Consider the following 27762-nt stretch of genomic DNA (forward strand, 5'->3'; position numbering starts at 1 on the left):
TGGCTCCCTACCCGGGCTGCCCACCGTGCCGCCCTCCTGTACATTTGAACTTGGCGCGCGCGCGCGTTTAACTTTCCTGATGACCGTTTCCTCGCTCCCCGACGGGGGTGTGGTCACTCCTGCCTCATGTTCTCCCGCTGCCCGCGCGCCACCTGATCCCGATGCCTGGGACTCCTCCCCCCTACTGCACTCTGGGGGGGACGCTGGTCCTGATTTCCAGCTGCTGCTCTCTGAGTCCCCTCTGGCCCCTTCTTCCCGAGGTGTCCCCCTGGGCACTCCTCTTGCCCTGACTATGGGGGCCCCTTTCTGTGAATCCTCCGAGTCACTGGAAAGACTCAGAGACCTCGGATTGCTGTCATCGCTGACATTTCCTTCGGACTCCTCCCCTTCACTCTCCATTTCCTCCCTCTCCTGTGCCTCTGCTCCTGAACCCCTGACAAATAATAATAATAATTTATTATTTGTACCCCGTCCATCTGGCTGGGTTTCCCCAGCCACTCTGGGCGGCTTCCATAGAAACAAAAAATACAGTAAAATATCACAGATTAAAAACTTCCTGAACAGGGCTGCCTTAAGATGTCTTCTAAATGTCAGGTAGTTATTTATCGCTTTGACATCTGCTGGGAGGGCGTTCCACAGGGCGGGCACCACTACCGAGAAGGCCCTCTGCCTGGTTCCCTGTAGCTTTGCTTCTCGCAATGAGGGAACCGCCAGAAGGCCCTCGGAGCTGGACCTCAGTGTCTGGGCAGAACGATGGGGGTGGAGACGCTCCTTCAGGTATACTGGGCTGAGGCCGTTTAGGGCTTTAAAGGTCAACACCAGCACTTTGAATTGTGCTCGGAAACGTACTGGGAGCCAATGTAGGTCTTTCAAGACCGGTGTTATGTGGTCTCGGCGGCCGCCCCCAGTCACCAGTCTAGCTGCCGCATTCTGGATTAGTTGTAGTTTCCGAGTCACCTTCAAAGGTAGCCCCACGTAGAGCGCATTGCAGTAGTCCAAGCGGGAGATAACCAGAGCATGCACCACTCTGGCGAGACAGTCCGCGGGCAGGTAGGGTCTCAGCCTGCGTACCAGGTGGAGTTGGTAGACAGCTGCCCTGGATACAGAATTGACCTGCGCCTCCATGGACAGCTGTGAGTCCAAAATGACTCCCAGGCTGCGCACCTGGTCCTTCAGGGGCACAGTTACCCTATTCAGGACCAGGGAGTCCTCCACACCTGCCCGCCTCCTGTCCCCCAAAAACAGTACTTCTGTCTTGTCAGGATTCAACTTCAATCCATTAGCCGCCATTCATCCTCCAACCGCCTCCAGGCACTCACACAGGACCTTCACCGCCCTCACTGGTTCTGATTTGAAAGAGAGGTAGAGCTGGGTATCATCTGCATATTGATGGACACCCAGTCCAAACCCCCTGATGATCTCTCCCAGCGGCTTCATATAGATGTTAAAAAGCATGGGGGAGAGGACGGAACCCTGAGGCACCCCACAAGTGAGGGCCCAGGGGTCTGAACACTCATCCCCCACCACCACTTTCTGAACACGGCCCAGGAGGAAGGAGCGAAACCACTGTATAACAGTGCCCCCAGCTCCCAGCCCCTCTAGACGGTCCAGAAGGATGTTATGGTCGATTGTATCAAAGGCCGCTGAGAGATCCAGCAGAACCAGGAAACAACTCTCACCTTTGTCCCTAGCTCGCCGGAGATCATCAACCAGCGCGACCAAGGCAGTTTCAGTCCCATGGTGAGGCCTGAATCCCGATTGGAAGGGATCCAAATGGTCCGCATCCTCCAGGCGTGCCTGGAGTTGTTCAGCAACCACGTGCTCAATCGCCTTGCCCAAGAATGGAAGATTTGAGACTGGGCGATAGTTGGCCATACTGGCCGGGTCTAAAGATGGTTTTTTAAGAAGCGGTTTTTTGACCGCCTCTTTCAGCAGATCTGGGAATGTTCCCTCACAGAGGGAAGCATTCACCACCCCGCAGAGCCCATCGCCCAGCCCTTCCCGGCTTGCTTTTATTAGCCAGGATGGGCAAGGATCAAGGAGACAGGTGGTTGGTTTCACGCGTCCAAGCAGCCTGTCCACATCCTCGGGGGTAACGGATTGAAATTGATTCCATGCAACTTGACCAGACAGAGCTCTAGCACTCTTCCGCCCCGGCCCTGCTCCCACGGTGGTGTCTAGCTCCTTCTGAATATGAGTGATTTTATCTGCAAAAAACTTTGCAAAATCGTTGCAGGAGATCTTGGGGTCTTTACAAGGCCCCGGTGGTAAAGGTGGTTCCGTTAAATTGCGAACCACCTGAAAGAGTCTCCTGCTACTATTTTCTGCAGATGCAATAGAGGCGGTGAAGAAAGCCTTCTTCGCTGTCGCTATCGCCACTTGGTAGGCTCGACGTTGAGCTCCAACCTGTGTCCGGTCAGATTCGGAGTGAGTTTTCTGCCAGCGACGCTCTAACCGTCTCAACTATTGTTTCATCGCCCTCAGCTCCGAAGAAAACCACGGGGCTGTCCGGGCTCCATGCAATCGGAGAGGGCGCTTCGGAGCCAGACAGTTGATAGCCCTGGTTAACTCTGCATTCCAGCAGGCCACCAGGGAATCAGCTGAAAGGCCATCAACATGGGCTAAAGCATCCCCTACCACTCTCTGGAAACCATTTGGATCCATTAAGTGGCGGGGGCGGACCATCCGAATTGGTCCCACCTCCCTGCAGAGGGGAAGGGTCGCGGAGAAGTCCAGTTGCACCAGGAAGTGATCTGACCATGGCACTTCTTTTGTTTCACTTTTACTTAGTGTCAGATCACCCACGTCACTAGAGGTGAACACCAGGTCTAAGGCATGTCCATGACTATGAGTTGGGCCAAACTTATTCAGGGACAGCCCCATGGAGGCCATGCTTTCCACGAAGTCCCGAGCAGCCCCTTGTAAGGTCGTGTCGGCATGGATGTTAAAATCCCCTAGGACAACCAAACTAGGTGTCTCCAGGAGAAAATCCGCCACGACCTGAAGCAGCTCGGGCAGGGAATCCTTGGTGCAGCGGGGAGGTCGGTACACCAAAAGGAATCCTGTACTGCCCCTATTGCCCAACTTCCAGAACATGCACTCAGAGAGCTGGATCTTCCCAGTAGGACGCCTGGTGCAAGCTAGTGACTTCGACTTCCGGGTTTGAGCGCCAGCGGTCATGGCTGCCTTCCTCTGACTCTCGGAGGAAGAGCTCTCAGAAGGACGGGGTTTTACCGCTTCGACGACGCGGGAACCCCTTGAAACCGTAGGCGGAGGAAGCCTACGGCCGTGGGACTCGGCGGGCACCAAGAGCGCAGCTCCAGAACGTCTCCGGGACGAGAAAATAGCCCCGGAGATCGGAGGGGGGGCCAGCGCGGTGCTGCGAGGCTATCGCTACCTTCTTAGAGCGACGTCGCATTGCCGGGACCGGAGAGCGCTCAACCTCTTCTTGTCACAATTCGGATTACAAAACAGAACAATCGTGAGTAAACTGAAGTAAATTTGAAGGATTTAAATTCGGAGAATCGGAATTGGAAGAAAATCGGGACTTTAAATTTCGCTAAGAAAGATTTGATCTGAAGCGGAAAGGCTTAAACAGGAAGTCAGCCTTCCGCTCTGTAAATAGCAAAAAGTAAAAACTGTGTCACTAATATCTCAAAAGAAGAGACTGTAATAATTAATCTGAAGTCTGGGAAGGATCAGATCCCCCCCAAGGATAAAGAGAGGGGGGGAAATTGGAAAAAAATCTTAACTTTCGGGTGGAAAGAGGCTGCAGCAATAGAATCACCGCTCAGGCTCCCAGGTCCTGAGCTGTCAAAATTGAAAGCACAAGCCTCAGAAAAGGGACTGTGGACGGCGTTTGAAAGGAGAAACATTTGTGACAGAGTTGAAATTGCTACAATAAGAATTTGAACTTTAAAATATTTATACAATATTGCCCTGAAAGGAAGCTAAAAGACATTTTATTTCTTCTGACTTTGGGATCCTGGGGTCCCCCTGGTGGGCATGGACATTGTTACAAAGTTTCCTGGTAACTTTCCACTGTAACTCTCTATTGTAACTTCTCAACTGACTGATAACAAGTGCAGCTGCAGCCTGACCGTGGGAAAGTTTATCTTATGGCAGAGAAAGAAGGAATTTATCAGGAAAAAACTACAAGGCCAGGCAAATCTTTTCTGCCAGGAAGAAGAGGATCTTTAGATCCTACAGGAGGTGCCACTTCACAACAGAAAGGGAAAGGAATGTCTACCACAGATGAACTGATTAGTGCAGGCTTTGCAAAAATGCAAGGAGCTATTGACAAACTTACAGAGGAGGTGGCAGAAACGAAAAGAGAGGTGGCAGAAACTAAAAAACAAGTGGCAGAAACGAACAAGGGGATTGCAGAAGCATCTTCTAAAATAGATCAAAATACTATTAGTATAAGGCAGAATACAGACTCAATTAAAAAATTATTGGACGATTCTGCAAAAACAAGAAAGATTGCCGAGGAAGCCAGACAGGCTGTCGCTGCCACAGAGGAGAAATTACCACCTATGAACAGACAGCTTGAGGACTACAGAGCAAGGTTCTCCATGATTGAACTGAAGGACAGGCAGGCAAATCTGAGGATCAGAGGTCTGCCAGAAATTGAGAAAGAGAGCCTACGGGACCTCCTGACACAAGAATTTGAGGAATTTTGGGGACTGGATTCGGAAAAAGAAGAATTCAAAATACTAAGCGCCTTTCGACTGGGAAAAACAAACAAAAGGATCAAAATCAGAGACTGCTTGATTACACTAAGATCCAAAGAAGAAAGGGACAAGATCCTGGGATTACACTTCCAAAAACCGTTGGAAATTTCCCAGTCTAGAGCTGAAATTTTCAAGGATATTCCCAAACACCTTCTGGACCTCAGAGCTAGATACAAAGACTTGGTTGTTCAATTGAGGAGGAACAGTATCATCTTTAGGTGGGAGTTTCCAGAGGGACTTTCCTTCAATTTTAAAGGAAGGAAGATTAAAGTAAAATCAGTGGAAGACAGAAACAGTTTTTTGGAGGTCGACGGGGAAGACCTACAGAAAGGCACGGTAGATATGCTAGAAGAAAGAAGAAAAAAGACGGCAGAGGCAATATTGAACTTGAACTTAAAGGAGAAGACACCACCGGGATCGGAAGAGGAGAAATTATCGGAAGCAGCCGGAGGAATAGAATAGTAACAATACAACATGTCTCTGCAACTTTTGAGCTGGAATTGTAACGGTTTGAACTCGGGCCAGAGGAGGAAATCTATTTTTCATATATTAAAAAAAGAGCAATTGGACTTGATTTGTTTGCAAGAAACACATGTGACCAGGTTACATAGGAAAATTTTAATAAACAAAAAGTTGGGACAAGAATTTATCTCATCGGACAAAGTTAAAAAGAGAGGAGTGGTAATTTATACTAAAGAAGATCTGTCACCAAAATTTGTTTTTAAGGATGAGCAAGGAAGGTATCTGGCCATTGAAATTCAATACTATGGACAGAAATATTTGATAGTGGGCGTATATGCGCCTAATGAAGGAAAATCAGAATTTTTTAAAAAGTTGCATGAGACATTGTTGGACTATATGGAGTACAATGTGATTTTAATGGGAGATATGAATGGAGTAGTTTCAACGAATATGGACAAGGCACAAAGACAGGTAGTCACCAATGATGGAAGACTACCGGAAACTTTCTTTGAATTGACTGACAATTTAGATTTGATTGACATCTGGAGAACGAAGCATCTCTTAGAAAGAGAGGGAACCTTCTTTTCTGAATCCAAAAAGACTTGGACTAGAATTGACCAAATTTGGACCACTAGAGAACTGGCACCAAAGATAAAGAAAGTGGAAATCTGCCCAAAGACTTGCTCCGACCATAATGCTGTAAAGATGGTAATGAACCTACAACCAATTGGCTCCTTTAGATGGAGGATGAATGACTCTCTTTTTAGAGATGAGGAATTCATCAAGAAAGCCCAGAAGACTTTGAAAGACTATTTTGAGATAAATTTGAATACCACAGTGGAGAAAAGAATCATTTTGGACGCAAGCAAAGCTGTTATGAGAGGATTCTTGATACAACAGAATGCACTTAAGAAAAGATTACAACAGGAAAAAAGAGAAAAGATTTTGGAAAAGATCAAAGAAATTTAACAAAAAGCTAAATTAATTGTTAATAATGTTTTGACAGAGGAATTCAGAATAGAAAAAGGAACACGACAAGGTTGCCCTATTTCCCCTTTGTTATTCATATCTGTCAGAGCTGGCTCCTGGTCCCAGCTCACCAAGGACCAACGCTAGCCGGTAGTACAGTATCAAAGTCTTTATTGAAGAATAATCTCCATTTCCAAGCCTCAGCGTCCCAGCTCTACGTCTGGACTCTAGACCGGCGAAGCTCTGTCTGAGTCTCCGCCCCCTGTGCACCAGTTTAAGACTCTAATCTTACTCCACCTCTTCCTTCTCTCTCTCTTCCTCTGGGTCTTACTACCCCCCGGGGTCTCTTCCCTCCTGGACTCTTCTGACGCAGACGTTGACCCCTCTGACTCCTCCCCCTCTCTACGGCGGGCTTTAGGACCTGGCTCCCTACCCGGGCTGCCCACCTTGCCGCCCTCCTGTACATTTGAACTTGGCGCGCGCGCGCGTTTAACTTTCCTGATGACCGTTTCCTCGCTCCCTGACGAGGGTGTGGTCACTCCTGCCTCACGTTCTCCCTCTGCCCGCGCGCCCCCTGATCCCGATGCCTTGGACTCCTCCCCCCTACTGCTCTCTGGGGGGGACGCTGGTCCAGATTTCCAGCTGCTACTCTCTGAGTCCCCTCTGGCCCCTTCTTCCCGAGGTGTCCCCCTGGGCACTCCCCTTGCCCTGACTATGGGGGCCCCTTTCTGTGAATCCTCCGAGTCACTGGAGAGACTCAGAGACCTCGGACTGCTGTCATAGCTGACATTTCCTTCGGACTCCTCCCCCTCACTCTCCGTTTCCTCCCTCTCCTGTGACTCTGCTCCTGAACCCCTGACATCCATCCCCCCCTCGAAGCCCCCCCTTCCCCCCTCCCCCTCCTCCGGCGGGGGTGCTGGGTGCTCCGTCGTTGTGGGGGTGAATGGTGGATACAGGTCGTCCCCCGTGGCGTGCATCCAGCCGTATAAGTCCGGCTCGTCCTCCTTGTCTCCGCCGACCTCGATCTCCTCTGCGTCCATCTCCGTGCCGCCATGCTCGAACCCAGCGTCCTCCCCCAGCACGTCCATGTCCATCTCTCCCTCGGTCCCCTCTGGGTCCGTTGCCCGCCAAGGACCCCCCAGCCACCTCCTGCTCCACCGCTCCTCTCCACGATCGTCCCACCAAAACGAGCGGTCTGAGGCAAACCACGAGGGCGAGCCGTCCGGGGAACATGTGTCTATTGCTGGTTCCTCGTCCGAGGTGAACCCCTGGAACGTGCTGGCTGAAAGCGTGGGTGTGAAAAGCCAGTCGTCGAAATACTCGGCTGGCATGGGCCTGTGTGGGAACAAGGCATGAAACTCCTCCTTTAGGAGAGGCTCGTCCAGGGCATAGTCCGGCACCCAACGGTTGGCGCTGGCCGGGGTACCTTCCCTTGCGAGAAAATATTCTACTCCCTCTTCCCCCCATCTCGAGTCTAAAATCTCTGTGACCTGGTTGATGGGCTCCCTTCTTGGCGACTCCTTCCTTGGGGGGGTCTCCCTATACTGGTCTGGTGCCGTGCTCTGCGCCTGAAATCTGTGAGGTGCTCTGTAGGGCGTGAGCACCGACCTATGGAATACTGGGTGCATTCTGGATCCCTCCGGAAGTGTCAACCGGAAGGCCACCGGATTGATCTGTGCCTCAACTTGGTAAGGTCCTAGCTGCTTATGTCCGAGTTTCTTCTTAGCTAAGGATCTGGTCGGCACTGCGTGGGCTGCTAACCACACCCAGTCTCCCACCTGTATGTCTTCCCCAACCCTTCTGTGCTTGTCAGCCTGCAGTTTGTATGCGTGCTTTGCAAGCTCTAACTGCCTCCTAAGCTGTTCCTGAACCTCCTGCAATTCTGCCGCCAAGACTTCCGCTGCCTGTGGTTCCCCCTCCCCCAGTCTCTCTAATCCCGGGAAGGTTCTGGGATGCCTCCCGTTGTTGGCGAAGAACGGTGTCACCCCCGTGGACACGTGCTTCGTGTTGTTGTAGGCGAACTCCGCGAGCGGCAGGTAGTCCACCCATGTTGCCGGCTGCTGATTTGCATAGCATCTCAGGTACTGCTGCATGATGGCGTTGACTCGCTCCGCTTGTCCGTTGGTCTGCGGGTGTCTCGCCGACGCTAGGTTGATCTTGACGTTCAGGAAACCCATCAGCTTCTGCCAGAAGTTCGAAATGAACTGGCGCCCCCTGTCGGACAAGATAGACCGTGGCAGACCGTGCACCCTGAAGACGTGGTCTATGAACAGTTTGGCGGTCTGTTCTGCCGTGGCCACCTTCGCGCATGGAATGAAATGGGCCATTTTAGTGAACATGTCCACCACCACTAGCACTGCCGTTTTACCCCTGGAGCTGGGTAAATCCGTGACAAAGTCCAGGGCCACCCTCTCCCACGGTTCGCTCGGGGTCTGCAGCGGTTCGAGCAGTCCCGCCGGAGGTTTGTGCACTGACTTGGCCCTTTGGCAGGTGTCGCACCTCGAGACGTACTCCGCGACTTCCCCCTTCATCTTGGGCCACCAGAAATCTCTGGCAACTAGTTCTGCCGTCTTCTCCTTGCCAAAGTGCCCGGCGGTGGGCGCGTCGTGCAACTGCTGCAGTACTTTCGCACGGAGGTCGTCTCCCGGTACATAGAGTGCCCCTCTGCGGATGAGCAATCCATCACGTATTTGGAACTCGTCGTCCTTCACCGTGCCCTTGTGCACCTCCTCCATCTTGGCTTGTGCGAAGGGGTCCTCCTGCAGTGCTCGACGGACCGCCTGCAGGTCCACGGTTGCTGAAGCGCACGCCCACGCTTTCGGTGCGAAAATGTGCTTGGCCGCTGCTGGTGCCGCCTCTTCGAGGTATTGCGGCTTTCTGGACAGTGCATCTGCCATGATGTTGTTGTCGCCTGGGATGTACTCTATCCTGAAGTCAAAATCCGCAAAGAACTCCGCCCATCTGATGTGCCTCTGGTTCAGGAACCTTGCCGTGCGCCAGTACTCCAGGTTCTTATGATCCGTGCGAACCTGCACTGTATGTTTGGCCCCGATGAGGAAGTGCCGCCACGCCTTGAATGCCGCATGAATGGCCAGCAACTCCCTGTCCCAGATGGTGTAGTTCTGCTCCGACTTGCTGAGCTTCCTAGAGTAGAAGGCACACGGTCTCCAGTCCCCATGCGGGTCCTCCTGTAACAGTACGGCGCCCACGGCTCTGTCTGAGGCGTCCGTTTCAACTCTCATCGGTCTGCTGGGATTCACATGCAGCAGCTGCCCTTCGGACGAGAAGAGACGCTTAAGGTTCTGAAAGGACTGCTCCGCTTGCTCCGTCCAGATGAACTTCTTCTTCTTGGAGCTGAGCGTGTCGGTAATGGCCGCTGTCTGCATCGCGAACCCCTTGATGAACTTGCGGTAAAAGTTGGCAAACCCCACAAACCGCTGGACCTCCTTCCGATTGCGTGGGCTCTTCCAGTCCAACACTGCGCGAACCTTGGCGCTGTCCATGGCGAGCCCCTTGTCCGACAACTTGTAGCCCTGGGGGAGGAGTCCGAAGGAAATGTTAGCGATGACAGCGGTCCGAGGTCTCTGAGTCTTTCCAGCGAATCGGAAGATTCACAGAAAGGGGCTCCCATGGTCAGGGCAAGGGGGGTGCCTAGGGGGACACCCCAGGAAGAAGGGGCCAGAGGGGACTCAGAGAGCAGCAGTTGGAAATCAGGACCAGCGTCCACACCAGAGTGCAGTAGGGGGGAGGAGTCCCAGGCATCGGGATCAGGCGGCGCACTGCCAGCGGGAGGACATGAGTCAGGATTGGCCACGCCTCCATCGGGGAGCGAGGAAACGGTCGAGAGGAAGGTTGAAGGCTGGGCGCGCGCGCCAAGTTCAAATGTACAGGAGGGTGCAGCAGTTGGCAGCCCGGATAGGGAGCCAGGTCCCAAAGCCTGCCGAAAAGAGCGGGAGGAGTCAGGGGGGTCTACGTCAGCGTCAGCGTCAGAAGAATCCAGGAAGGAAGGGACCCCGGGGGGTAGCAGGACCCAGAGGAGAAAGGAGAGACGGAAGAGGTGGAGTAAGGCTAGAATCTTAAACTGGTGTACAGGGGGCGGAGATTCAGATGGAGCTTCGCCGATCTAACCCTAGACGTAGAGCTGGGGCGCTGCGGCTTGGAAATGGAAACTGTACTTCAATAAAGACTTTTATACATTACTACCGGCTAGCGTTGGTCCTCTGTGAGCTGGGACCTGGAGCCAGCTCTGACAAATATGAAAAAGAAAAATAAAAAATAAAAAATAAAAACAGTTTTTATCCTCATTATATTCTTTGCATTAACTTATTTCTCCGACCTCCCCAGACCTTCCTTCTCTGTATTCCAGATCATATATTCTATCAGCAAATTCCTTCCCTCTGTCTTAATCTATTTTTGTCATACTTATAATATCTTAATATAATTACATTTCCTTATGTCTTAAAATATTACATCTTTTTAATCTTTAAACTTTTTTACTACTAACCTTTTACATTCAATCTGGTGTCGTCAAACATTCATTATCTTGTAGTGTTTCTGTAGATAGTCTTTAAACTTCCTCCAATCTTCCTTCACCATCTCTTCTCCCTGGTCTCTGATTCTGCCAGTCATTTCTGCCAATTCCATATAGTCCATGACTTTCATCTGCCATTCTTCCAGCGTGGGTAGCTCCTGTGTCTTCCAATACTGTGCGATGAGTATTCTTGCTGCTGTTGTAGCATACATAAAGAATGTCCTGTCCTTCTTATGCACCTGTTGGCTGACCATGCCCAGGAGAAAGGCCTCTGGTTTCTTTGGAAAGGTGTATTTAAACACTTTTTTCAATTCATTATAGATCATCTCCCAGAACTTCCGGGCTGAGCGCCATTGATCATGGCTGTCTTCCTCTGAACAGCGGAGGGAGAGCTCCAAGAAAGACGGGGTTTTACCGCAACGGCGACGCGGTAAACCCATGAAACCGTAGGCGGAGGAAGCCTGCGGCCGTGGGACTCGGCGGGCACCATCAACGCGACCCTAGAACGTTTCTGGAGCTTAAAAAAGGCTCCGGAGAGCGGCGGGGGGTCAGCGCGGTGCTGAGAGTCAATCGCTACTTCCTCAGAGCGACGTCGCATCGCTGGGATCAGAGAGCGTTCAGCTTCTTCTTGAGACAATTTGGATTACAAAAAAGAAGTACCCGTGAGTAGGGGAGACATAAAAATTTAAAGAAACCAAGCTTTTAAATACGGAAACAATTTGGGACTTTAAATTTCTTTTAAAAGATTCGGATTTGAAGCGGAAAGGCTTAAACAGGAAGTCAGCCTTCCGCCTGTAAATAGAAGAAAGCAAAGACTGTGTTCGCTAATACCTGGAAAAAAGGGTCTAAAATAGCTAATCTGAAGTCTTGGAAAAGATCAGTCCCCCCCAGGGAGGCAGGGAACGAGGGGGGGGGGGACTTTAAAAGACTTTTATTGTCTGTGGGCAAGAGGCTTTAAGCATCGGAATCCACCGCTTAGACTCCTAGGTCCTGAGCTGTCAAAACTGAAAGTAAGCCTCGGAAAGGGATCGCGGAAAGCTTTTAAAAGAAAATATAGCTACAATAGGACTAAATTTGTTACAGATTGAATTTGTATTTTAAAACATTGATACAATATTGCTATAAAGCTGAAGTAAAAGACAGAAGATACTTTATTTCCTCGGACTTTGTAACTGTTGGGTCCCCCTGGTGGGCATGGACATTGCTACAAAGTTCTGAACAAAAAGCTAAATTAATTGTTAACAATGTTTTGACTGAGGAGTTCAGAATAGAAAAAGGAACATGGCAAGGTTGCCCTATCTCCCCTTTGCTTTTTATATCAGTCCTGGAGGTGCTGCTGAATATGATTAGAAGGGACCAAATGGTCAGAGGGATACAGGTCGGAGCCAAACAATACAAATTAAGAGCATTTGCAGATGATTTGGTTTTGACATTACAGGAGCCAGAATCTAGTGTGAAAAGAGTTTTAGAACTGATTCAAGAGTTTGGTCGATTGGCAGGTTTTAAATTAAACAAAATAAAAACTAAGGTTTTGACAAAAAAATTAACAGAAATTGAGAAAGAAAGGTTTCAGAATGAGACAGGTTTGACAGTGGTGAAAAAAGTGAAATATTTGGGAATTACTATGACTTCAAAAAATGGGAATTTATATAAAGATAACTATGATAAATGTTGGATGGAGATAAAGAAAGATCTAGAAATATGGTCTAACTTGAAACTCTCTCTATTGGATCGTATTGCTGTGATAAAGATGAATGTATTGCCAAGAATGTTGTTTTTATTCCAGACATTCCAGATCATTGATAAAGTTGACTGTTTCAAGAAGTGGCAGAAAGACATATCTAGATTTGTCTGGCAGGGCAAAAAGCCAAGGATAAAATTTAAAATATTAACAGATGCAAAGGAAAGAGGAGGCTTTGCCCTGCCGGACTTGAAACTTTACTATGAAGCAGCAGCCTTTTGCTGTCTGAAGGAATGGCTACTTCTTGAAAATACAGATATACTGGATTTAGAAGGATTCAACAATGTGTTTGGTTGGCATGCATATTTATGGTATGACAAGGTCAAAGTGCATAGAATGTTTAAAATTCACATTGTCAGGAAAGCATTGTTTAATGTTTGGATTAGATATAAAGACCTTCTCGAAAATAAGACTCCAAGGTGGTTGTCTCCAATGGAAGCAAAAGCACTAAAAAAACTCAATATGGAGGCCAATTGGCCAAAATATTGGGAGATCCTAGAACAAGATGGAGATAAATTGAAACTCTAGAGTTTTGACAAATTAAAAAGCAAAGTCCGTGATTGGCTTCATTACCACCAGATAATGGAGGCATACAAATTGGATAGAAAAATTGGCTTCCAGGTGGAAAAATCAAAATTGGAAACAGAATTGTTAGAACCCAAAACTAAGATATTGTCAAGAATGTATAACTTGCTGTTGAAATGGAATACACAGGATGAGGAAGTGAAATCAGTAATGATTAAGTGCGCTCGTCTTAGCCCTGAACCTTGATAGCTCCTGCTTCATTCTGGCTATTTGTATCACCCCCCCCCCCTAGAAAGTACTTGTTTCTGCCGCCGGAGACGGATCGGCTACGTTTTGCGATCCCCGGCAACATCGGCTACGTTTTGCGATCCCCGGCAACAGTTGCCTCTGCCAGCGACTGCTCAGCTTCATTCAGCACTGTTCTTCCTTCCTTAATCTCCTCCCTTGTCTCCTTTTTTCCGCCGCTCACCCCCTTTCCCCTACCAGGTTTTCTGTGATTTTCTGCAGGTTTCGAGGCTCTACTCTAAAACTTGAGCCTCCACGTGGGTGTTAGGTTGCCAGCTTATTAATCTGCACGGCCCGGCCAGCCGGCCTTTTAAGCGGCCACGCAGGCGTCGGACTATCCGAGACCGCGTGCGCTTCGGCTCCTTTTCTTCCGGTTTTCTTGATCGCTAAAATTTTAAATTGCGTCGTCTCATGATTGTTGGAATTAGGCTGTGATTTATTACTGGCAACAGTTGCGGCTTCGCTGCTGCATTTGGGCAACACCTTGCTTCCTTGTGTTTCGTTTTTTGGCTGCACATGCCTTCGTGAGGGGACGCAGAGTAGCAGCCAGACCCTCACCGCTTGAGTGGGATAGGAATGCTGCTCCACGTGGGGGAGACTTGGCTTGCACTAGTGGGTTCTGCTACGGAAATTTCTTAACCCCCCCCCCACACGAAGCATTCCTATAGAAAGAAATCTTAAACCCCCCCCCCATCGCTTGCTGTGTCTTCCCTTGAAAATCAGTGAAGTAGGGCTGGTTCCTTTTGGCGCTTTACACAGCACCCATTTGCCTCACATAAGTACAGTCTGGGCTCTGCCTTGCGAGGCGGTGCTTGGGTTTAATTTTCACAACCTCCCTTTCGCCATTTTGAATGCAATTTCGTCCTGTTTTCCTGTTTGCTGTCTGACTCACTGCTTGCCACTAAGGCGCTGTTGTGTTGCTAAGCAACCACAGCAGCAGGCGGCGCTGATCGATGGAACTGATTGCTAGACTATTATTTACTTTGATTGCTGAGGGATTGCTAGTGGTGTCACGTGGACAGCCAGCAGATTGCCGAGCAGATTGCCAGGCTATTGTTACACAGATAGCTGAGCCTATTGCTGAGCTGATTGCCTGCCTATTGTTACACTGATTGCAGAGCCAGTGCTACATTGTTTCCCCGGGGCCACAGGGATAGGCTGGCTATTGTTACTTTGTTCGCTTGGCAGCTGCGCCTTTGTCAAGGCTGCAGGTTAACATTGTTGCAGAGAGGCTTGCATTGAGGATGATGGTGGCTGCTTGAGGGCAGGCTTGAGATCCAGATCCAATTTATTAACGTTTTCCTGTATGGTTCACCTGGTGGGCCCGTGATTCCAGGGGCAGTTGATTTGAGATACTTAGTTTGCCACAGTGGATATTTAGCCAGCAGTCTTAGGTGACAATTGAGTTGGTAATTTCTTCAGAGTTGATTTCTTATTTGCTTAATAACTTGGTAGCAGAAGCGTCTTGGCAAGCAATTGGTTTATGTATATTAAGTTTAAATTAATTACGTTAAATTAATTACTTCTAGAACGTTGGCTCATAGCGCTGGTGGTATTTAACCAAGTCACACAGGAACAATTTCATCAAGTGTTCTATTGAGGTTTTGATTATAGCACCCCTTTTTAGTTATCCAGTTGGGGCAGCTTTTGATTGGTTCATTACTTTAGGCAATCAGCAACGGCCTAGATTAGTAATTTTATAGCAGTATTAATTAACTAATTAATTAATTATTTGGAGTTAATCAGGAGTAGCGAAGTCAGAGCTTGCAGGCCAGCGGCTGAAGAAGGAGCCAAAAGGGTTTGCTTGTGTGTGAGATTCTTGGTGGCTGATTAGCTGCTCTCCCTGTACAAAGGTCAGAGGGGGCAGGGGTTCTGTTGAGGCAGGTGATTAGCTGTGGGAGGAGCTTATCAGAGCTTGCAGGCCAGCGGTGCACGCCTAGCGGCGCGCGCAGTTTGATCCATCTTTTAGATTTAGCGGTATTAGTCTCAAACGTTTGTTGGGGGGGACCTAGGTTTTTTGGGGGGGAGTTATTAGTCCTGTCTTCACGCTTTTATGATGCAGGACCGCTGTAGCCACCCCCAACGACACGTTCTCAAGATGGAGGGGGAGGGATCAGCTGCAGTCGCCTGCAGTTCCTGCGCGATGTTTGCCATCTTGCCAAAGGTTGCAGGCAGCTTTACATGCAGCAATTGCATGTTGATTGCCCTCCTAAAAGACAAAGTCCAGCAACTGGAGGAACGTGTAGCTACGCTCCAAAGAATTAGAGAGCTGGAGCTCTTCTTGGAAGCAGCAGAGAACACCGTCTCCACCAAGGAGGAGACAGGAGACTCCCCTGGGAAGGAGGCTAGTTCACCAACACAGGAGCCTGATATGTGGAGAAACGTGACTCAAAGAAGTAGGAGGCCCAGGGTTCGCTCTGATTGTTTAGAAATACACAATCGCTTTGAGGTCCTCTCCCCTAGCATGGAAGACGAAGAGCAGACTCCATTTGAGGATCTCTCCCACATTACAGTCGATCAGGTATATGAAGATGAGCAGCAAAGTCAGTCCTCAGGGAATGTGCAGGCGACCTTGGAACGGACCGCTCATGGAAGAACCCCGACCAAACCTAAGAGGAGGCGTGTAGTGGTGATAGGGGATTCCCTACTGAGGGGAACAGAAGCAGTGATCTGTGGGCCTGACAAGATGTCTCGGGAAGTGTGCTGTCTCCCCGGGGCTAAGATCCAAGATGTAACTGAACGACTGCAAGGAATCATAAAACCCACTGACAAATACCCCTTCCTCTTGGTTCATGTGGGAACCAATGACACTGCAAGCAATAGCCTCCAGAAGATCAAAAGAGACTACGAGGCTCTGGGCAGGAAATTGAAGCAATTAAATGCACAAATCGTCATCTCATCTGTCCTCCCAGTTGAACGACGTGGCCCAGGGAGAGAGGGGAAAATAGTGGAAGTAAACAGCTGGCTTCGCAAATGGTGTAAACAGGAACGGTTTGGATTCTTAGATCACGGACTGCAGTTTCTTGAAGATGGACTTCTGGCAAGCGATGGGCTGCACCTCACAACGGTTGGGAGGAATGTTTTTGCCAAAAAACTCAGAAACCTCATCAGGAGGGCTTTAAACTGACTAATGTGGGGGAGGGAGACAGTGCTCCTGAAGGTAGGAGTCTATCAATTGATGAAGATGATCATCCAAATGTCATAGACCAAATGGAGCAAACAGCAAGCAGACCTAGTGGTGGGAGGAAAAAATCCTTAAATAAGAGACACGGGGGAATGACTAATGGACTTCAATGTCTGTACACTAATGCACAAAGCATGGGAAATAAACAAGATGAGCTTGAGCTCTTGGTACAGCAAACTAAATATGACATAATAGGCATCACTGAAACCTGGTGGGATAAGTCCCACGATTGGAATGTAAAAATGGAGGGATACAATCTATTTCAGAGAAACAGACCAGACAAGAAAGGAGGAGGAGTGGCGTTATATGTCAGGGATGTGTATACCTGTGAAGAGATCCAAGATTTAGAACCTCAAAGCCAAAGTGAGAGCATTTGGGTCAAAATTAAGGGAGAGAAGAATAACAGAGACCCCATTGTGGGAGTTTACTATAGATCCCCAAGCCAAACGGAGGACATAGATGATGCCTTCCTGGAACAGATGGCCAAGCATGCAAAAGGAAGGGAGATAGTAGTAATGGGGGACTTCAATTACCCACATATTTGTTGGATGTCAAACTCAGCCAAGAGCATAAGGTCAAACAGATTCCTCACTGGCCTTGCAGACAACTTCATTGTCCAGAAAGTGGGAGAAGCAACAAGAGGAACAGCCATTTTAGATCTGGTCCTAACCAATGTCGATGACCTGGTTAATGGGGTAGAAGTGGAAGGATCATTAGGCGCAAGTGATCATGCTCTTCTGAAGTTTACTATACAGCGGAAAGGAGCAGCCAAGCATACTAGGACTCAATTTCTTGACTTTAAGAAAGCCGACTTCATAAAACTTAGGGAAGTGCTGGGTGAGATCCCATGGACAGTAATACTAAAAGGAAAGGGAGTTCGTGATGGCTGGGAGTTTGTCAAGAGGGAGATAGTAAAAGCACAACTTCAGGCAATACCAATGAGACGGAAACATGGAAGGTGCCTAAAGAAGCCAGGGTGGCTATCTAAAGAACTTTTAACTGAGTTAAGATTAAAAAAGGATGTGTACAAAAAATGGAAAAGGGGGGAAACCACCAAAGAGGAATTCAAACAAATAGCCAGCACGTGTAGACACAAAGTCAGAAAAGCTAAAGCACAGAATGAACTCAGGCTTGCTAGAGAGGTTAAAAGCAACAAAAAAGGCTTTTATGGCTATGTTCGTAGCAAAAGGAAGAACAAAGAAACAGTGGGGTCACTCAGAGGAGAAGATGGAGAAATGCAAACAGGGGACACAGAAAGGGCTGAACTCCTCAATGCCTTCTTTGCCTCAGTCTTCTCCGATAAAGAAAACAATGCCCGACCTGAAGAATTTGGAGCAAATGATTCAGCAGAGAAAACACAGCCCAGAATAACTAAGGAGATAGTACAAGAATACTTGGCTAGTTTAGATGTATTCAAGTCTCCAGGGCCAGATGAACTGCATCCAAGAGTATTAAAAGAACTGGCAGATGTGATCTCAGAACCACTGGCAATCATCTTTGAGAATTCCTGGAGAACAGGCGAAGTCCCGGCAGACTGGAGAAGGGCAAATGTTGTCCCTATTTTCAAAAAGGGGAAAAGAGAGGACCCAAATAATTACCGCCCAGTCAGTCTGACATCAATACCAGGGAAGATTCTGGAGCAGATCATTAAGCAAACAATCTGTGAGCACCTAGAAAGGAATGCTGTGATCACCAATAGTCAGCATGGATTTCTGAAAAATAAGTCATGTCAGACTAACCTGATCTCATTTTTTGACAGAATTACAAGCCTGGTAGATGAAGGGAACGCAGTGGATGTAGTCTACCTTGATTTCAGCAAGGCATTTGACAAGGTGCCCCATGATATTCTTGTAAAGAAGCTGGTAAAATGCGGTCTTGACTATGCTACCACTCAGTGGATTTGTAACTGGCTGACTGACCGGACCCAAAGGGTGCTCATCAATGGTTCCTCTTCATCCTGGAGAAGAGTGACTAGTGGGGTGCCACAGGGTTCTGTCTTGGGCCCGGTCTTATTCAACATCTTTATCAACGACTTGGATGATGGACTCAAGGGCATCCTGATCAAATTTGCAGATGACACCAAACTGGGAGGGGTGGCTAACACCCCAGAAGACAGGATCACACTTCAAAACGACCTTGACAGATTAGAGAACTGGGCCAAAACAAACAAGATGAATTTTAACAGGGAGAAATGTAAAGTATTGCACTTGGGCAAAAAAAATGAGAGGCACAAATACAAGATGGGTGACACCTGGCTTGAGAGCAGTACATGTGAAAAGGATCTAGGAGTCTTGGTTGACCACAAACTTGACATGAGCCAACAGTGTGACGTGGCAGCTAAAAAAGCCAATGCAATTCTGGGCTGCATCAATAGGAGTATAGCATCTAGATCAAGGGAAGTAATAGTGCCACTGTATTCTGCTCTGGTCAGACCTCACCTGGAGTACTGTGTCCAGTTCTGGGCACCACAGTTCAAGAAGGACACTGACAAACTGGAACGTGTCCAGAGGAGGGCAACCAAAATGGTCAAAGGCCTGGAAACGATGCCTTGTGAGGAACGGCTAAGGGAGCTGGGCATGTTTAGCCTGGAGAAGAGGAGGTTAAGGGGTGATATGATAGCCATGTTCAAATATATAAAAGGATGTCACATAGAGGAGGGAGAAAGGTTGTTTTCTGCTGCTCCAGAGAAGCGGACACGGAGCAATGGATCCAAACTACAAGAAAGAAGATTCCACCTAAACATTAGGAAGAACTTCCTGACAGTAAGAGCTGTTTGACAGTGGAATTTGCTGCCAAGGAGTGTGGTGGAGTCTCCTTCTTTGGAGGTCTTTAAGCAGAGGCTTGACAGCCATATGTCAGGAGTGCTCTGAGGGTGTTTCCTGCTTGGCAGGGGGTTGGACTCGATGACCCTTGTGGTCTCTTCCAACTCTATGATTCTATGATTCTATGATTCTATGATTCTAAGTTTACATAAATAATAAATAACAGTATTAATTAATTAATTGATTGATTGATTGATTATTTAGAGTGAATCTTAAGTAAATAATAAATAAATACATAATAAGAAGAAGAAGAAGAAGAAGAAGAATACATAAATAAATAACAAAATAATAATAATAATAATAATAATAATAATAAATAAATAAATAAAATATGCATAATAATAATTTTAATTAATACATTAAAAAAAAGAAGAGGGAGAGAACACACACACACACAAACACACACACACGCATACACACACACGCGCATTTACCTTTGCATAATTAATTTAAAGATATAAATTAATACTTCAGGAATCCTATTAAGTAATCCCAGGTCCTGACTAGGGAGTCGAATAATCGGAAGCACTCCTAGCTGTACATAGCTTTGCCATTGCCCCCAAGAGGAAGCGCGCGGCCGAAGCACGCAATGCAGCCAGTATTCCATCCCGGGGGCTGCAGGGAAAAAGTAACAACCAGAGACCGATCGCTCATTTCCTCAGAGCATTTAGATCCTTTATTGATGATTATGAAGAACGTTTCCCTGAAGAGAACCTTAGCCCTCCCTCATCTCCTGACGTCATTCCAGACACACAGGTGGTCCCAGAGAGCCCACCTTCCTCTCAAATAGATGAAATCCCTAGCACCTCCGCGGCTCTTTTTAATGATACCCAGTTAGCTAAGGCGTCCTCGAGCAGAAGGTCGGGCACTAGCAATAGGCCAGAACCAGTGCGGACTAGGTCACAGTCCTTAGCACCCACGTCTCGTGGTAGGGGGGGCAAGGCAACCTCTAAGTCTGCGACTACTAATAACCCTGTCGCCCCTAGCACTTCCAATCGTTCGCAGGACAGGCGGTCTAGGGTGCAGCTACCAGAGTCGGCTTCCTCGGCGGCAGCGGAGGAAGAGGAACATGAGTCTGAGGATGCTCCCACCGCAGCGTCGGAGAAGAAGTCATCGGGAAAGCGGCGCGAGAAGAGGAAGCACACCTGCAGGAGAAGCAAGTCGAGGAAGAGTGACTCAGACGAAACAGATGTCTCGCTTCCGGTCGCTCGCACCTGGAGCGCAACTGTTGCCCGAACCCTTTCCGGAGCACCTGTGGAACGTTGGAGACGCAAAGTGATTAAGGGAGTATTAGCGTCTGTCGCACCTTCCACCCTCAGGTCTTATAAAAAGGCCTGGGGCGATTTCCTAGGCTTCAGGTCGGGGTTATCCGGTATCCCCCCTAGCGCGCCACCGTCCACCGACGACGTCCTAAGATACCTCTCCCACCTTGACGACCTGGGTCGGGCCCCTAAAACCCTCAAGATTCACGTAGCTGCCATTAGCTTCTTTTCCAAGGCCACGTTTTCATCCTACCCATGCAGTGACTTCCTAGTTCGCCGTGCCATAGAGGGATGGAGTAGGTTACAACCCCCAAGGGCCAGAGGCCGTAAGCCTATCTTGTTCGGGTTACTTTCTCAGATCCGTATAAAACTGAGGTCCATCTGCTGGTCCAGGTATGAGGCCCGCATGTTTTCCGCAGCATATGCGATTGCATTTTTTGGGGCCCTGCGCGTAGGGGAGGTAATAGCCGAGGTTAGTACGAACGGCTCTACGCGCGGCTTGCTAATGGAAGACGTGCAATTGGGAGATGGTTCTATGACAGTGCGGATACGTCAGTCAAAAACGGACCAGGTGTGTAGGGGAGTGCTGGTGAAGTTGGCAGCATCAGCGGAGAAGGGCCCATGCCCGGTAAAGGACACCAGACGTTACCTCTACCTCCGGCCTCCCGGTCCGGGTCCGCTCCTGGTCCATGCGGATGGGTCTCCTTTACTCAGACACCAGTTCACGAGGGTGCTACGCAGGGCCATCGACGCCTGTGGGTCATCATCCCAGGATTATGCAGCCCATTCTTTCCGGATCGGCGCCGCAACAACAGCGGCTTGTTTGGGCCTGCCAGTAGACAGGATTAAGGAGATGGGCCGGTGGAAATCAAATGCGTATAAAGCTTATATCCATTAGATCACGTTTACCCTCACTACCCCGACTTACCGTTTCTCTTTTCTCTTCATCCTCAGCTGTTGTCAAAAAGATCGTGTGGATTTGTGGCCACAGTATCGTTCACTGGGCCCGCGCAAGGGCATGTAGTTCTGGCCTCTCCGCTAATCTGGGGTTGCATCCTGGAGTACGTTGTTTTTGGTTCTCGAGAAGAGGCATGCGTTGGCAGGAGCTTATGCCTTTGCTGAGGGAGAAAGTGGCCACGTTTGGCCCTCCCGACGTCCTTATTATCCAACTGGGGGAGAATGACCTTGTTGACAGAAGAACTGCGGACTTGTCATGGAGCATAAGGACTGATTTGAATGAGATTGCTGTCTCGTGGCCCGGAACAACGGTGTTCTGGTCCTCCCTCCTGAAAAGAACTGCCTGGCGCGGAGCTCACAGTTGTATGGCCATTGAGAAAATCAGAAAGACATTGAACCGGGCCGTGTCCCGTTGGGTGCGCTGTCGGAATGGCCAAGTTATCGTGCATGACCGTATTCGGATTGCCAACAAGGAGTTGTACCGAGATGACGGGGTTCATCTCTCAGACCTGGGGAATGACTTGTGGCTTGACAGCATCATCGGTAGTGTTAGGGATTGGTTGCAGCTGTGAGGGTATTGGCGGCGAGCCCTTGGCTCGTGTGGCGGTTAGGCATTGGATTATTGTGTTGTGGTGTGTTGGAAGGCTAGGTGTGGCCATCGCCTAAGCCTTCAATTTTGGGTATTCCGTTAAAGGAATCTGGCGGTCGTGTATTCTGTCCGATGCCTGCTTGGCGGGAGGCCATGGCACGACCCCCGGTGACATCAGGGGAGAGCCTATAGTTGTATTAGCATCAACAGGCTCCGCCTACTGGTGATTCAACCCCTATGGTGGACATCCAATGCCTAAGCCAATACCTTTTTCACTGCTGTAACCAATAAAGTTGTGGCCTTTTCATGCCCATAAACCATATATCACGTGTCCTGGTGTATTCTTTTCTCTTCGCGGGGGTCGGGTCCTCGAACCACAATATAATGCTGGCTGACTGGGAACGGTTATGGACCACTGGTATGAAATTTACAGCATGTAATGCTTTAAGAGAGAACATTATGAAAATGATATACAGATGGTACATGACACCAGTCAAGCTAGCAAAAATTTATCACTTGCCCGATAATAAATGCTGGAAATGCAAAGAAACTGAAGGTACATTCTTTCACCTTTGGTGGACGTGCCCAAGGATTAAGATCTTCTGGGAGATGATCTATAATGAACTGAAAAAAGTGTTTAAATACACATTCCCGAAGAAACCAGAGGCCTTTCTCCTGGGTATGGTCAACCAACAGGTACATAAGAAGGACAGGACATTCTTTATGTATGCCACAACAGCAGCAAGAATACTCATCGCACAGTATTGGAAGACACAAGAACTACCCACGCTGGAAGAATGGCAGATGAAAGTCATCGACTATATGGAATTGGCAGAAATGACTGGCAGAATCAGAGACCAGGGAGAAGAGACGGTGAAGGAAGATTGGAGGAAATTTAAAGACTATTTACAGAAACACTATAAGATAATGAATGCTTGATGACACCAGATTGAATGTAAAAGGTTATTAGTAAAAACTATAAAGATTAAGAAATATTAATGTTTTAAGATATATGGAAATGTAATTATATTAAGACACTAAGATAATGATGAAATCAAAATTTGACAGAGGGAAGGAATTTGCTGACAGAATATATGATCTGGAATACAGAGAAGGGAGGTCTGGGGAAGTCGCAGAAACAAGTTAATGTAAAGAATATAAGGGGAAAAAATGTTTTTAATATCTTTATTTCTTCTTTTTTATATTTTTTTTGGTGTTTATATGTCGCTGTATTTTCTTCTTTGTTTTGTCTGGTTTGTTGTGTTGTGTTCTATTTTTTTGTTTACTCATTGTAAAACCCAATAAAATATTATAAAAAAAACAACAGAAGGTCTTAATCCTTGGGCACGTCCACCAAAGGTGAAAGAATGTACCTTCAGTTTCTTTCCCTGCCTCCCGAGGGGGGAATTGTTCTTTTCCAAGACTTCAGATTTCAGTCCTTTCAATCCCCTTTTTTCTGGGTTTTAGTCCACAAAGTCTTTGCTTTCAACTAGAATCATAGAATAGAATAATAGAATCATAGAGTTGGAAGAGACCACAAGGGTCATCGAGTCAAACCCCCTGCCAAGCAGGAAACACCATCAGAACTATTTACAGGCGGAAGGCTGACTTCCTGTTTAAGCCTTCCCGCTTCGGTGCCAAATTACGTTTCTATTATTTAGTCCCAAATCTTTTCCAAATTTAAATACTTGAACTCCTTTAAAACTTTTGCAGTTCCCCTACTCACGGATACTTCTTTTGTAGTCCAAATTGTCCCAAGAAGAAGCTGAGCGCTCTCCGATCACAGCTGTGCGACGTCGCTCCGAAAAAGTAGCGATCGACTCTCAGCACCGCGCCAACCCCCGCCACACTCCGGAGCTTTTACTGAGCTCCAGAGACGTTTTAGGGGAGTGCTAATGGTGCCCGCTGAGTCCCACAGACGTAGGCTTCCTCCGCCTACGTTTTCAAGGGTTCACTGCGTCGCTGCAGCGGTAGAACCCCGTCTTTTTCAGAGCTCTCCCCTCCGCTGTTCAGAGGGAAGCCGCCATGACCGATGGCGCTCAACCCGGAAGTCCCGAAGAGGGAAAGGATTTGTTGAACCAGCTAACTTGAACTAGAATACAAAAAAGGGAGGTGCGAGGAACTCGAGGAAATAAGCAAATGAAAGATATAGACATGAAACTTGGATTTGTGTTTAAATGTTTTTGTTCTTTTGTTGTATTGTTGCATTGTATCTTTTTTATTGTTGATGTATTGTCTGGTGAATCTATGTATTGTTTTTCTCTACTTTTTTTCTTTTTATAACTATAAAACATCTAATAAATATTATTTTTTTAAAAAGGGTTAGGGTTAGGGTTGGGTTAGTGTTGGGTTAGGAATAGGGTCTGGGTTCGGGTTAGGAATAGGGTGAGGGCTAGGGTTAGGGGTCAATGCTAGTGTTGGGTTAGGACTAATAATAGGGTAATGGGTAGGGTTGGTTAGGAATAGGGTCAAGGTAGGGTTAGCGTTAGGGGTCAGGGCTAGGGTTGGGTTGGGTTAGGATTAAGAATAGAGTTAGGGTTAGGATTCGCGTTAGGATTTGGGTTAGGGTTCAGTGTTATGGTTCGGTTAGAATTAAGAATAGGGTTAGGGTTGGGTTAGGAATAGGGTCAGGGTTAGGGTAAGGGGTCAGGGTTAGGGTAAGGGGTCAGGGTTAGGGTAAGGGGTCAGGGTTAGGGTAAGGGGTCAGTGCTAGGGTTGGGTTAGGGTTAGGGTTAGAGGTGTATCCTAGGGTTGGGTTGGGGTGAGGGGTCAGGGCTAGGGTGGGTTAGGATTAAGAATAGTGTCAGAGTTTGGTTAGGAATAAGGTCAGAGTCAGGGGTAAATGCTATGGTTGGGTTAGGGTTAGGGGTCAGGGCTAGGGTTGGGTTGGCATTAGAAATATTGTTAGGGTTAGGAATGTTGAACTGTCTCTTTAAATCTAAAGGTTCATCATTGTTTCACCCAATGTGTATACCTTTAAGGGGCCAGAGCAAGGGCCAGAGTAACTAACGAGATCCAGCCTTGCAGCTGTGAGGCATAGCAGGTGCTGCTGAGTTGCATTGATTAAGCTGTGTTGGGAATTGGCCACAGTATATAAGGAGCAGCACCTAGCTCTGCCATTTTACCCTGGGGATGGGTTGGTGGTTGGGTCGTGTTTGTTTGTAGATGTATTTGGTGTATAAGGAGTTTTTGTTTTTCTTATTAAAACCTTGTTTAAGTTATTTTTGAGTCCCTTCTTTTTAATGCAAGCTCTCCCCAGCAAGCTCTCTGCGCTACTATACTGCGAAAAGCCAACATCTTTGGTTATGGGCCCAGCTGCTGAGTGGATGACTGCATATTTTTGGACTCTGAGAAAGGTTTGAAAACTCCTTCTTCTGTTAGCGTAGTTTTTGTGGGTCTGGAAGAGTTCCAGAATGGTTGACCGGGTTCCTGAAGCGGAGAAGGCTCTAGTCTTCCCACAGCTAACAGATGAGAACTATAGTTTATGGTCTTTTCGGGTGGAGGCACTTTTGAACTCTAGAGATGTATGGACCTATGTAACTGATGACCCTCCTGACCCTGTGACTAATGCTTGGTCGAAAGGAGATGCGAAAGCCAAGGCGATAATTAATTTGGCAGTCAGCGACCAGCAAGTAGTCTGCATCAAAGTGGAAGGAATTGGCACCAAACTTTAGCAAAAGAATTGCTGGATATTGGTTTTTCACAAGGAAAGGCAGACAATTGTGTGTTCATAAAGGAAAGGGCAAACTCTGTAACTAAGATATGTGTGTATGTAGATGACGTGTTAGTTTCTACAAAAACTAAACAGGAATATGAACAAGTAGTAACACAGTTACAGAAGAAATTTGATGTGGTGGAATTAGGCATAGCTAAAAATTACTTATCCATGCAAATTGAGAAAGGCAAAAATGGATCTTTCCTGGTTCATCAAACTGCAAAAATTGATGATCTTGTTGAAATGCTACGTTTAGAAAATGCAAATGGGAAGGAAACGCCTATGGTGTGTGGTTTCACCTTTACAGGTGAAGATAAGCCATTTCCTAACAAAACTTTGTATCGTTCTGCTATAGGCAAGCTAAATTTCATTCAAAGAATCTCAAGACCAGATATAACTTATGCTTTTCACTTTCTGGCAAAATTTGTGGAAAAGCCCACTACACAATGTTTCTCTGCTCTTAAGAGAGTGGTAATGTACCTTAAACATACCAAACATTATAGGTTGCAGTTTACATCAAGTATTGACAAAGGTTTTGAAATTTTCTGCGATGCATCTCATGCAGTGGAACAAAATAATTGCAGGGGTGTGTCTGGTATGGTGTTTTGTTATAACGGTTGTCCTTTCGAATGGAGGTCCCAGACACAAACCATTATTTGTCTCTCCACAACAGAGAGTGAATTATGTGCATGCGTTCAGGCCACTCGTGATATAGAATGGTATATGCAAGTATTTGCAGACCTACAAATGCAAGTAACACTACCAGTGAAAGTTTACCTTGATTCCCAGAGTGGACTCGCTATTCTATGTTCAGAAACCAATACGCAGCGCACTAGAGTCTTAAGATTACGTTTGCAGTTTGTAAAGAAATTAATTGCTGATGAAATGATTGTATTTAAATATGTTCCAGGTGACAATCAAATTGCAGACATTTTTACTAAAGCACTTCCAAAGGTTACACATGAAAAACATGTACAAAGTATGCTTTATGTTTTTGTTCCACAATGATGAACCGCAGGGGAAATGTTGAACTGTCTCTTTAAATCTAAAGGTTCATCATTGTTTCACCCAATGTGTATACCTTTAAGGGGCCAGAGCAAGGGCCAGAGTAACTAACGAGATCCAGCCTTGCAGCTGTGAGGCATAGCAGGTGCTGCTGAGTTGCATTGATTAAGCTGTGTTGGGAATTGGCCACAGTATATAAGGAGCAGCACCTAGCTCTGCCATTTTACCCTGGGGATGGGTTGGTGGTTGGGTCGTGTTTGTTTGTAGATGTATTTGGTGTATAAGGAGTTTTTGTTTTTCTTATTAAAACCTTGTTTAAGTTATTTTTGAGTCCCTTCTTTTTAATGCAAGCTCTCCCCAGCAAGCTCTCTGCGCTACTATACTGCGAAAAGCCAACAAGGAATAGGGTCAGGGTTAGGCTATGGGGTCAATGCTAGGGTTTGGTTAGGGTTAGGAGTCAGGGCTAGGGTTAGGGTTAGGGTTAGGGTTAGGATTAGGGGCCAGTGGTATGGTTGGGTTAGGGTTAGGAATGGGATTAAGGTTAGGGCTCAGAGTTAGGGTTGGGTTAGGAATATGGTCGGTGCGAGGGTTTGGGGTCCATGCTTGGGTTGGGTTAGGACTAATAATAGGGTAATGGGTAGGGTTGGTTAGGAATAGGGTCAAGGTAGGGTTAGCGTTAGGGTTCAGGGCTAGGGGTGAGTTGGGTTAGGATTAAGAATAGAGTTAGGGTTAGGATTCGGGTTAGGAATAGGGTTAGGGTTAGGGTAAGGGGTCAGTGCGAGGATTGGGTTAGGATTAAAAACACAGTTAGGATTAGGATTGATCAGGAATAGGGTCAGGGTAGGGTTAGGGTTAGAGGTGTATCCTAGGGTTGGGTTAGGGTTAGGGGTCAGGGCTAGGGTTGGGTTGGCATTAGAAATATTGTTAGGGTTAGGAATAGGGTCAGGGTTAGGCTATGGGGTCAATGCTAGGGTTTGGTTAG

The sequence above is a fragment of the Podarcis tiliguerta genome (assembly GCF_965153285.1).
Source record: "Podarcis tiliguerta genome assembly, chromosome: W".
Classification (NCBI taxonomy): Eukaryota; Metazoa; Chordata; class Lepidosauria; order Squamata; family Lacertidae; genus Podarcis; species Podarcis tiliguerta.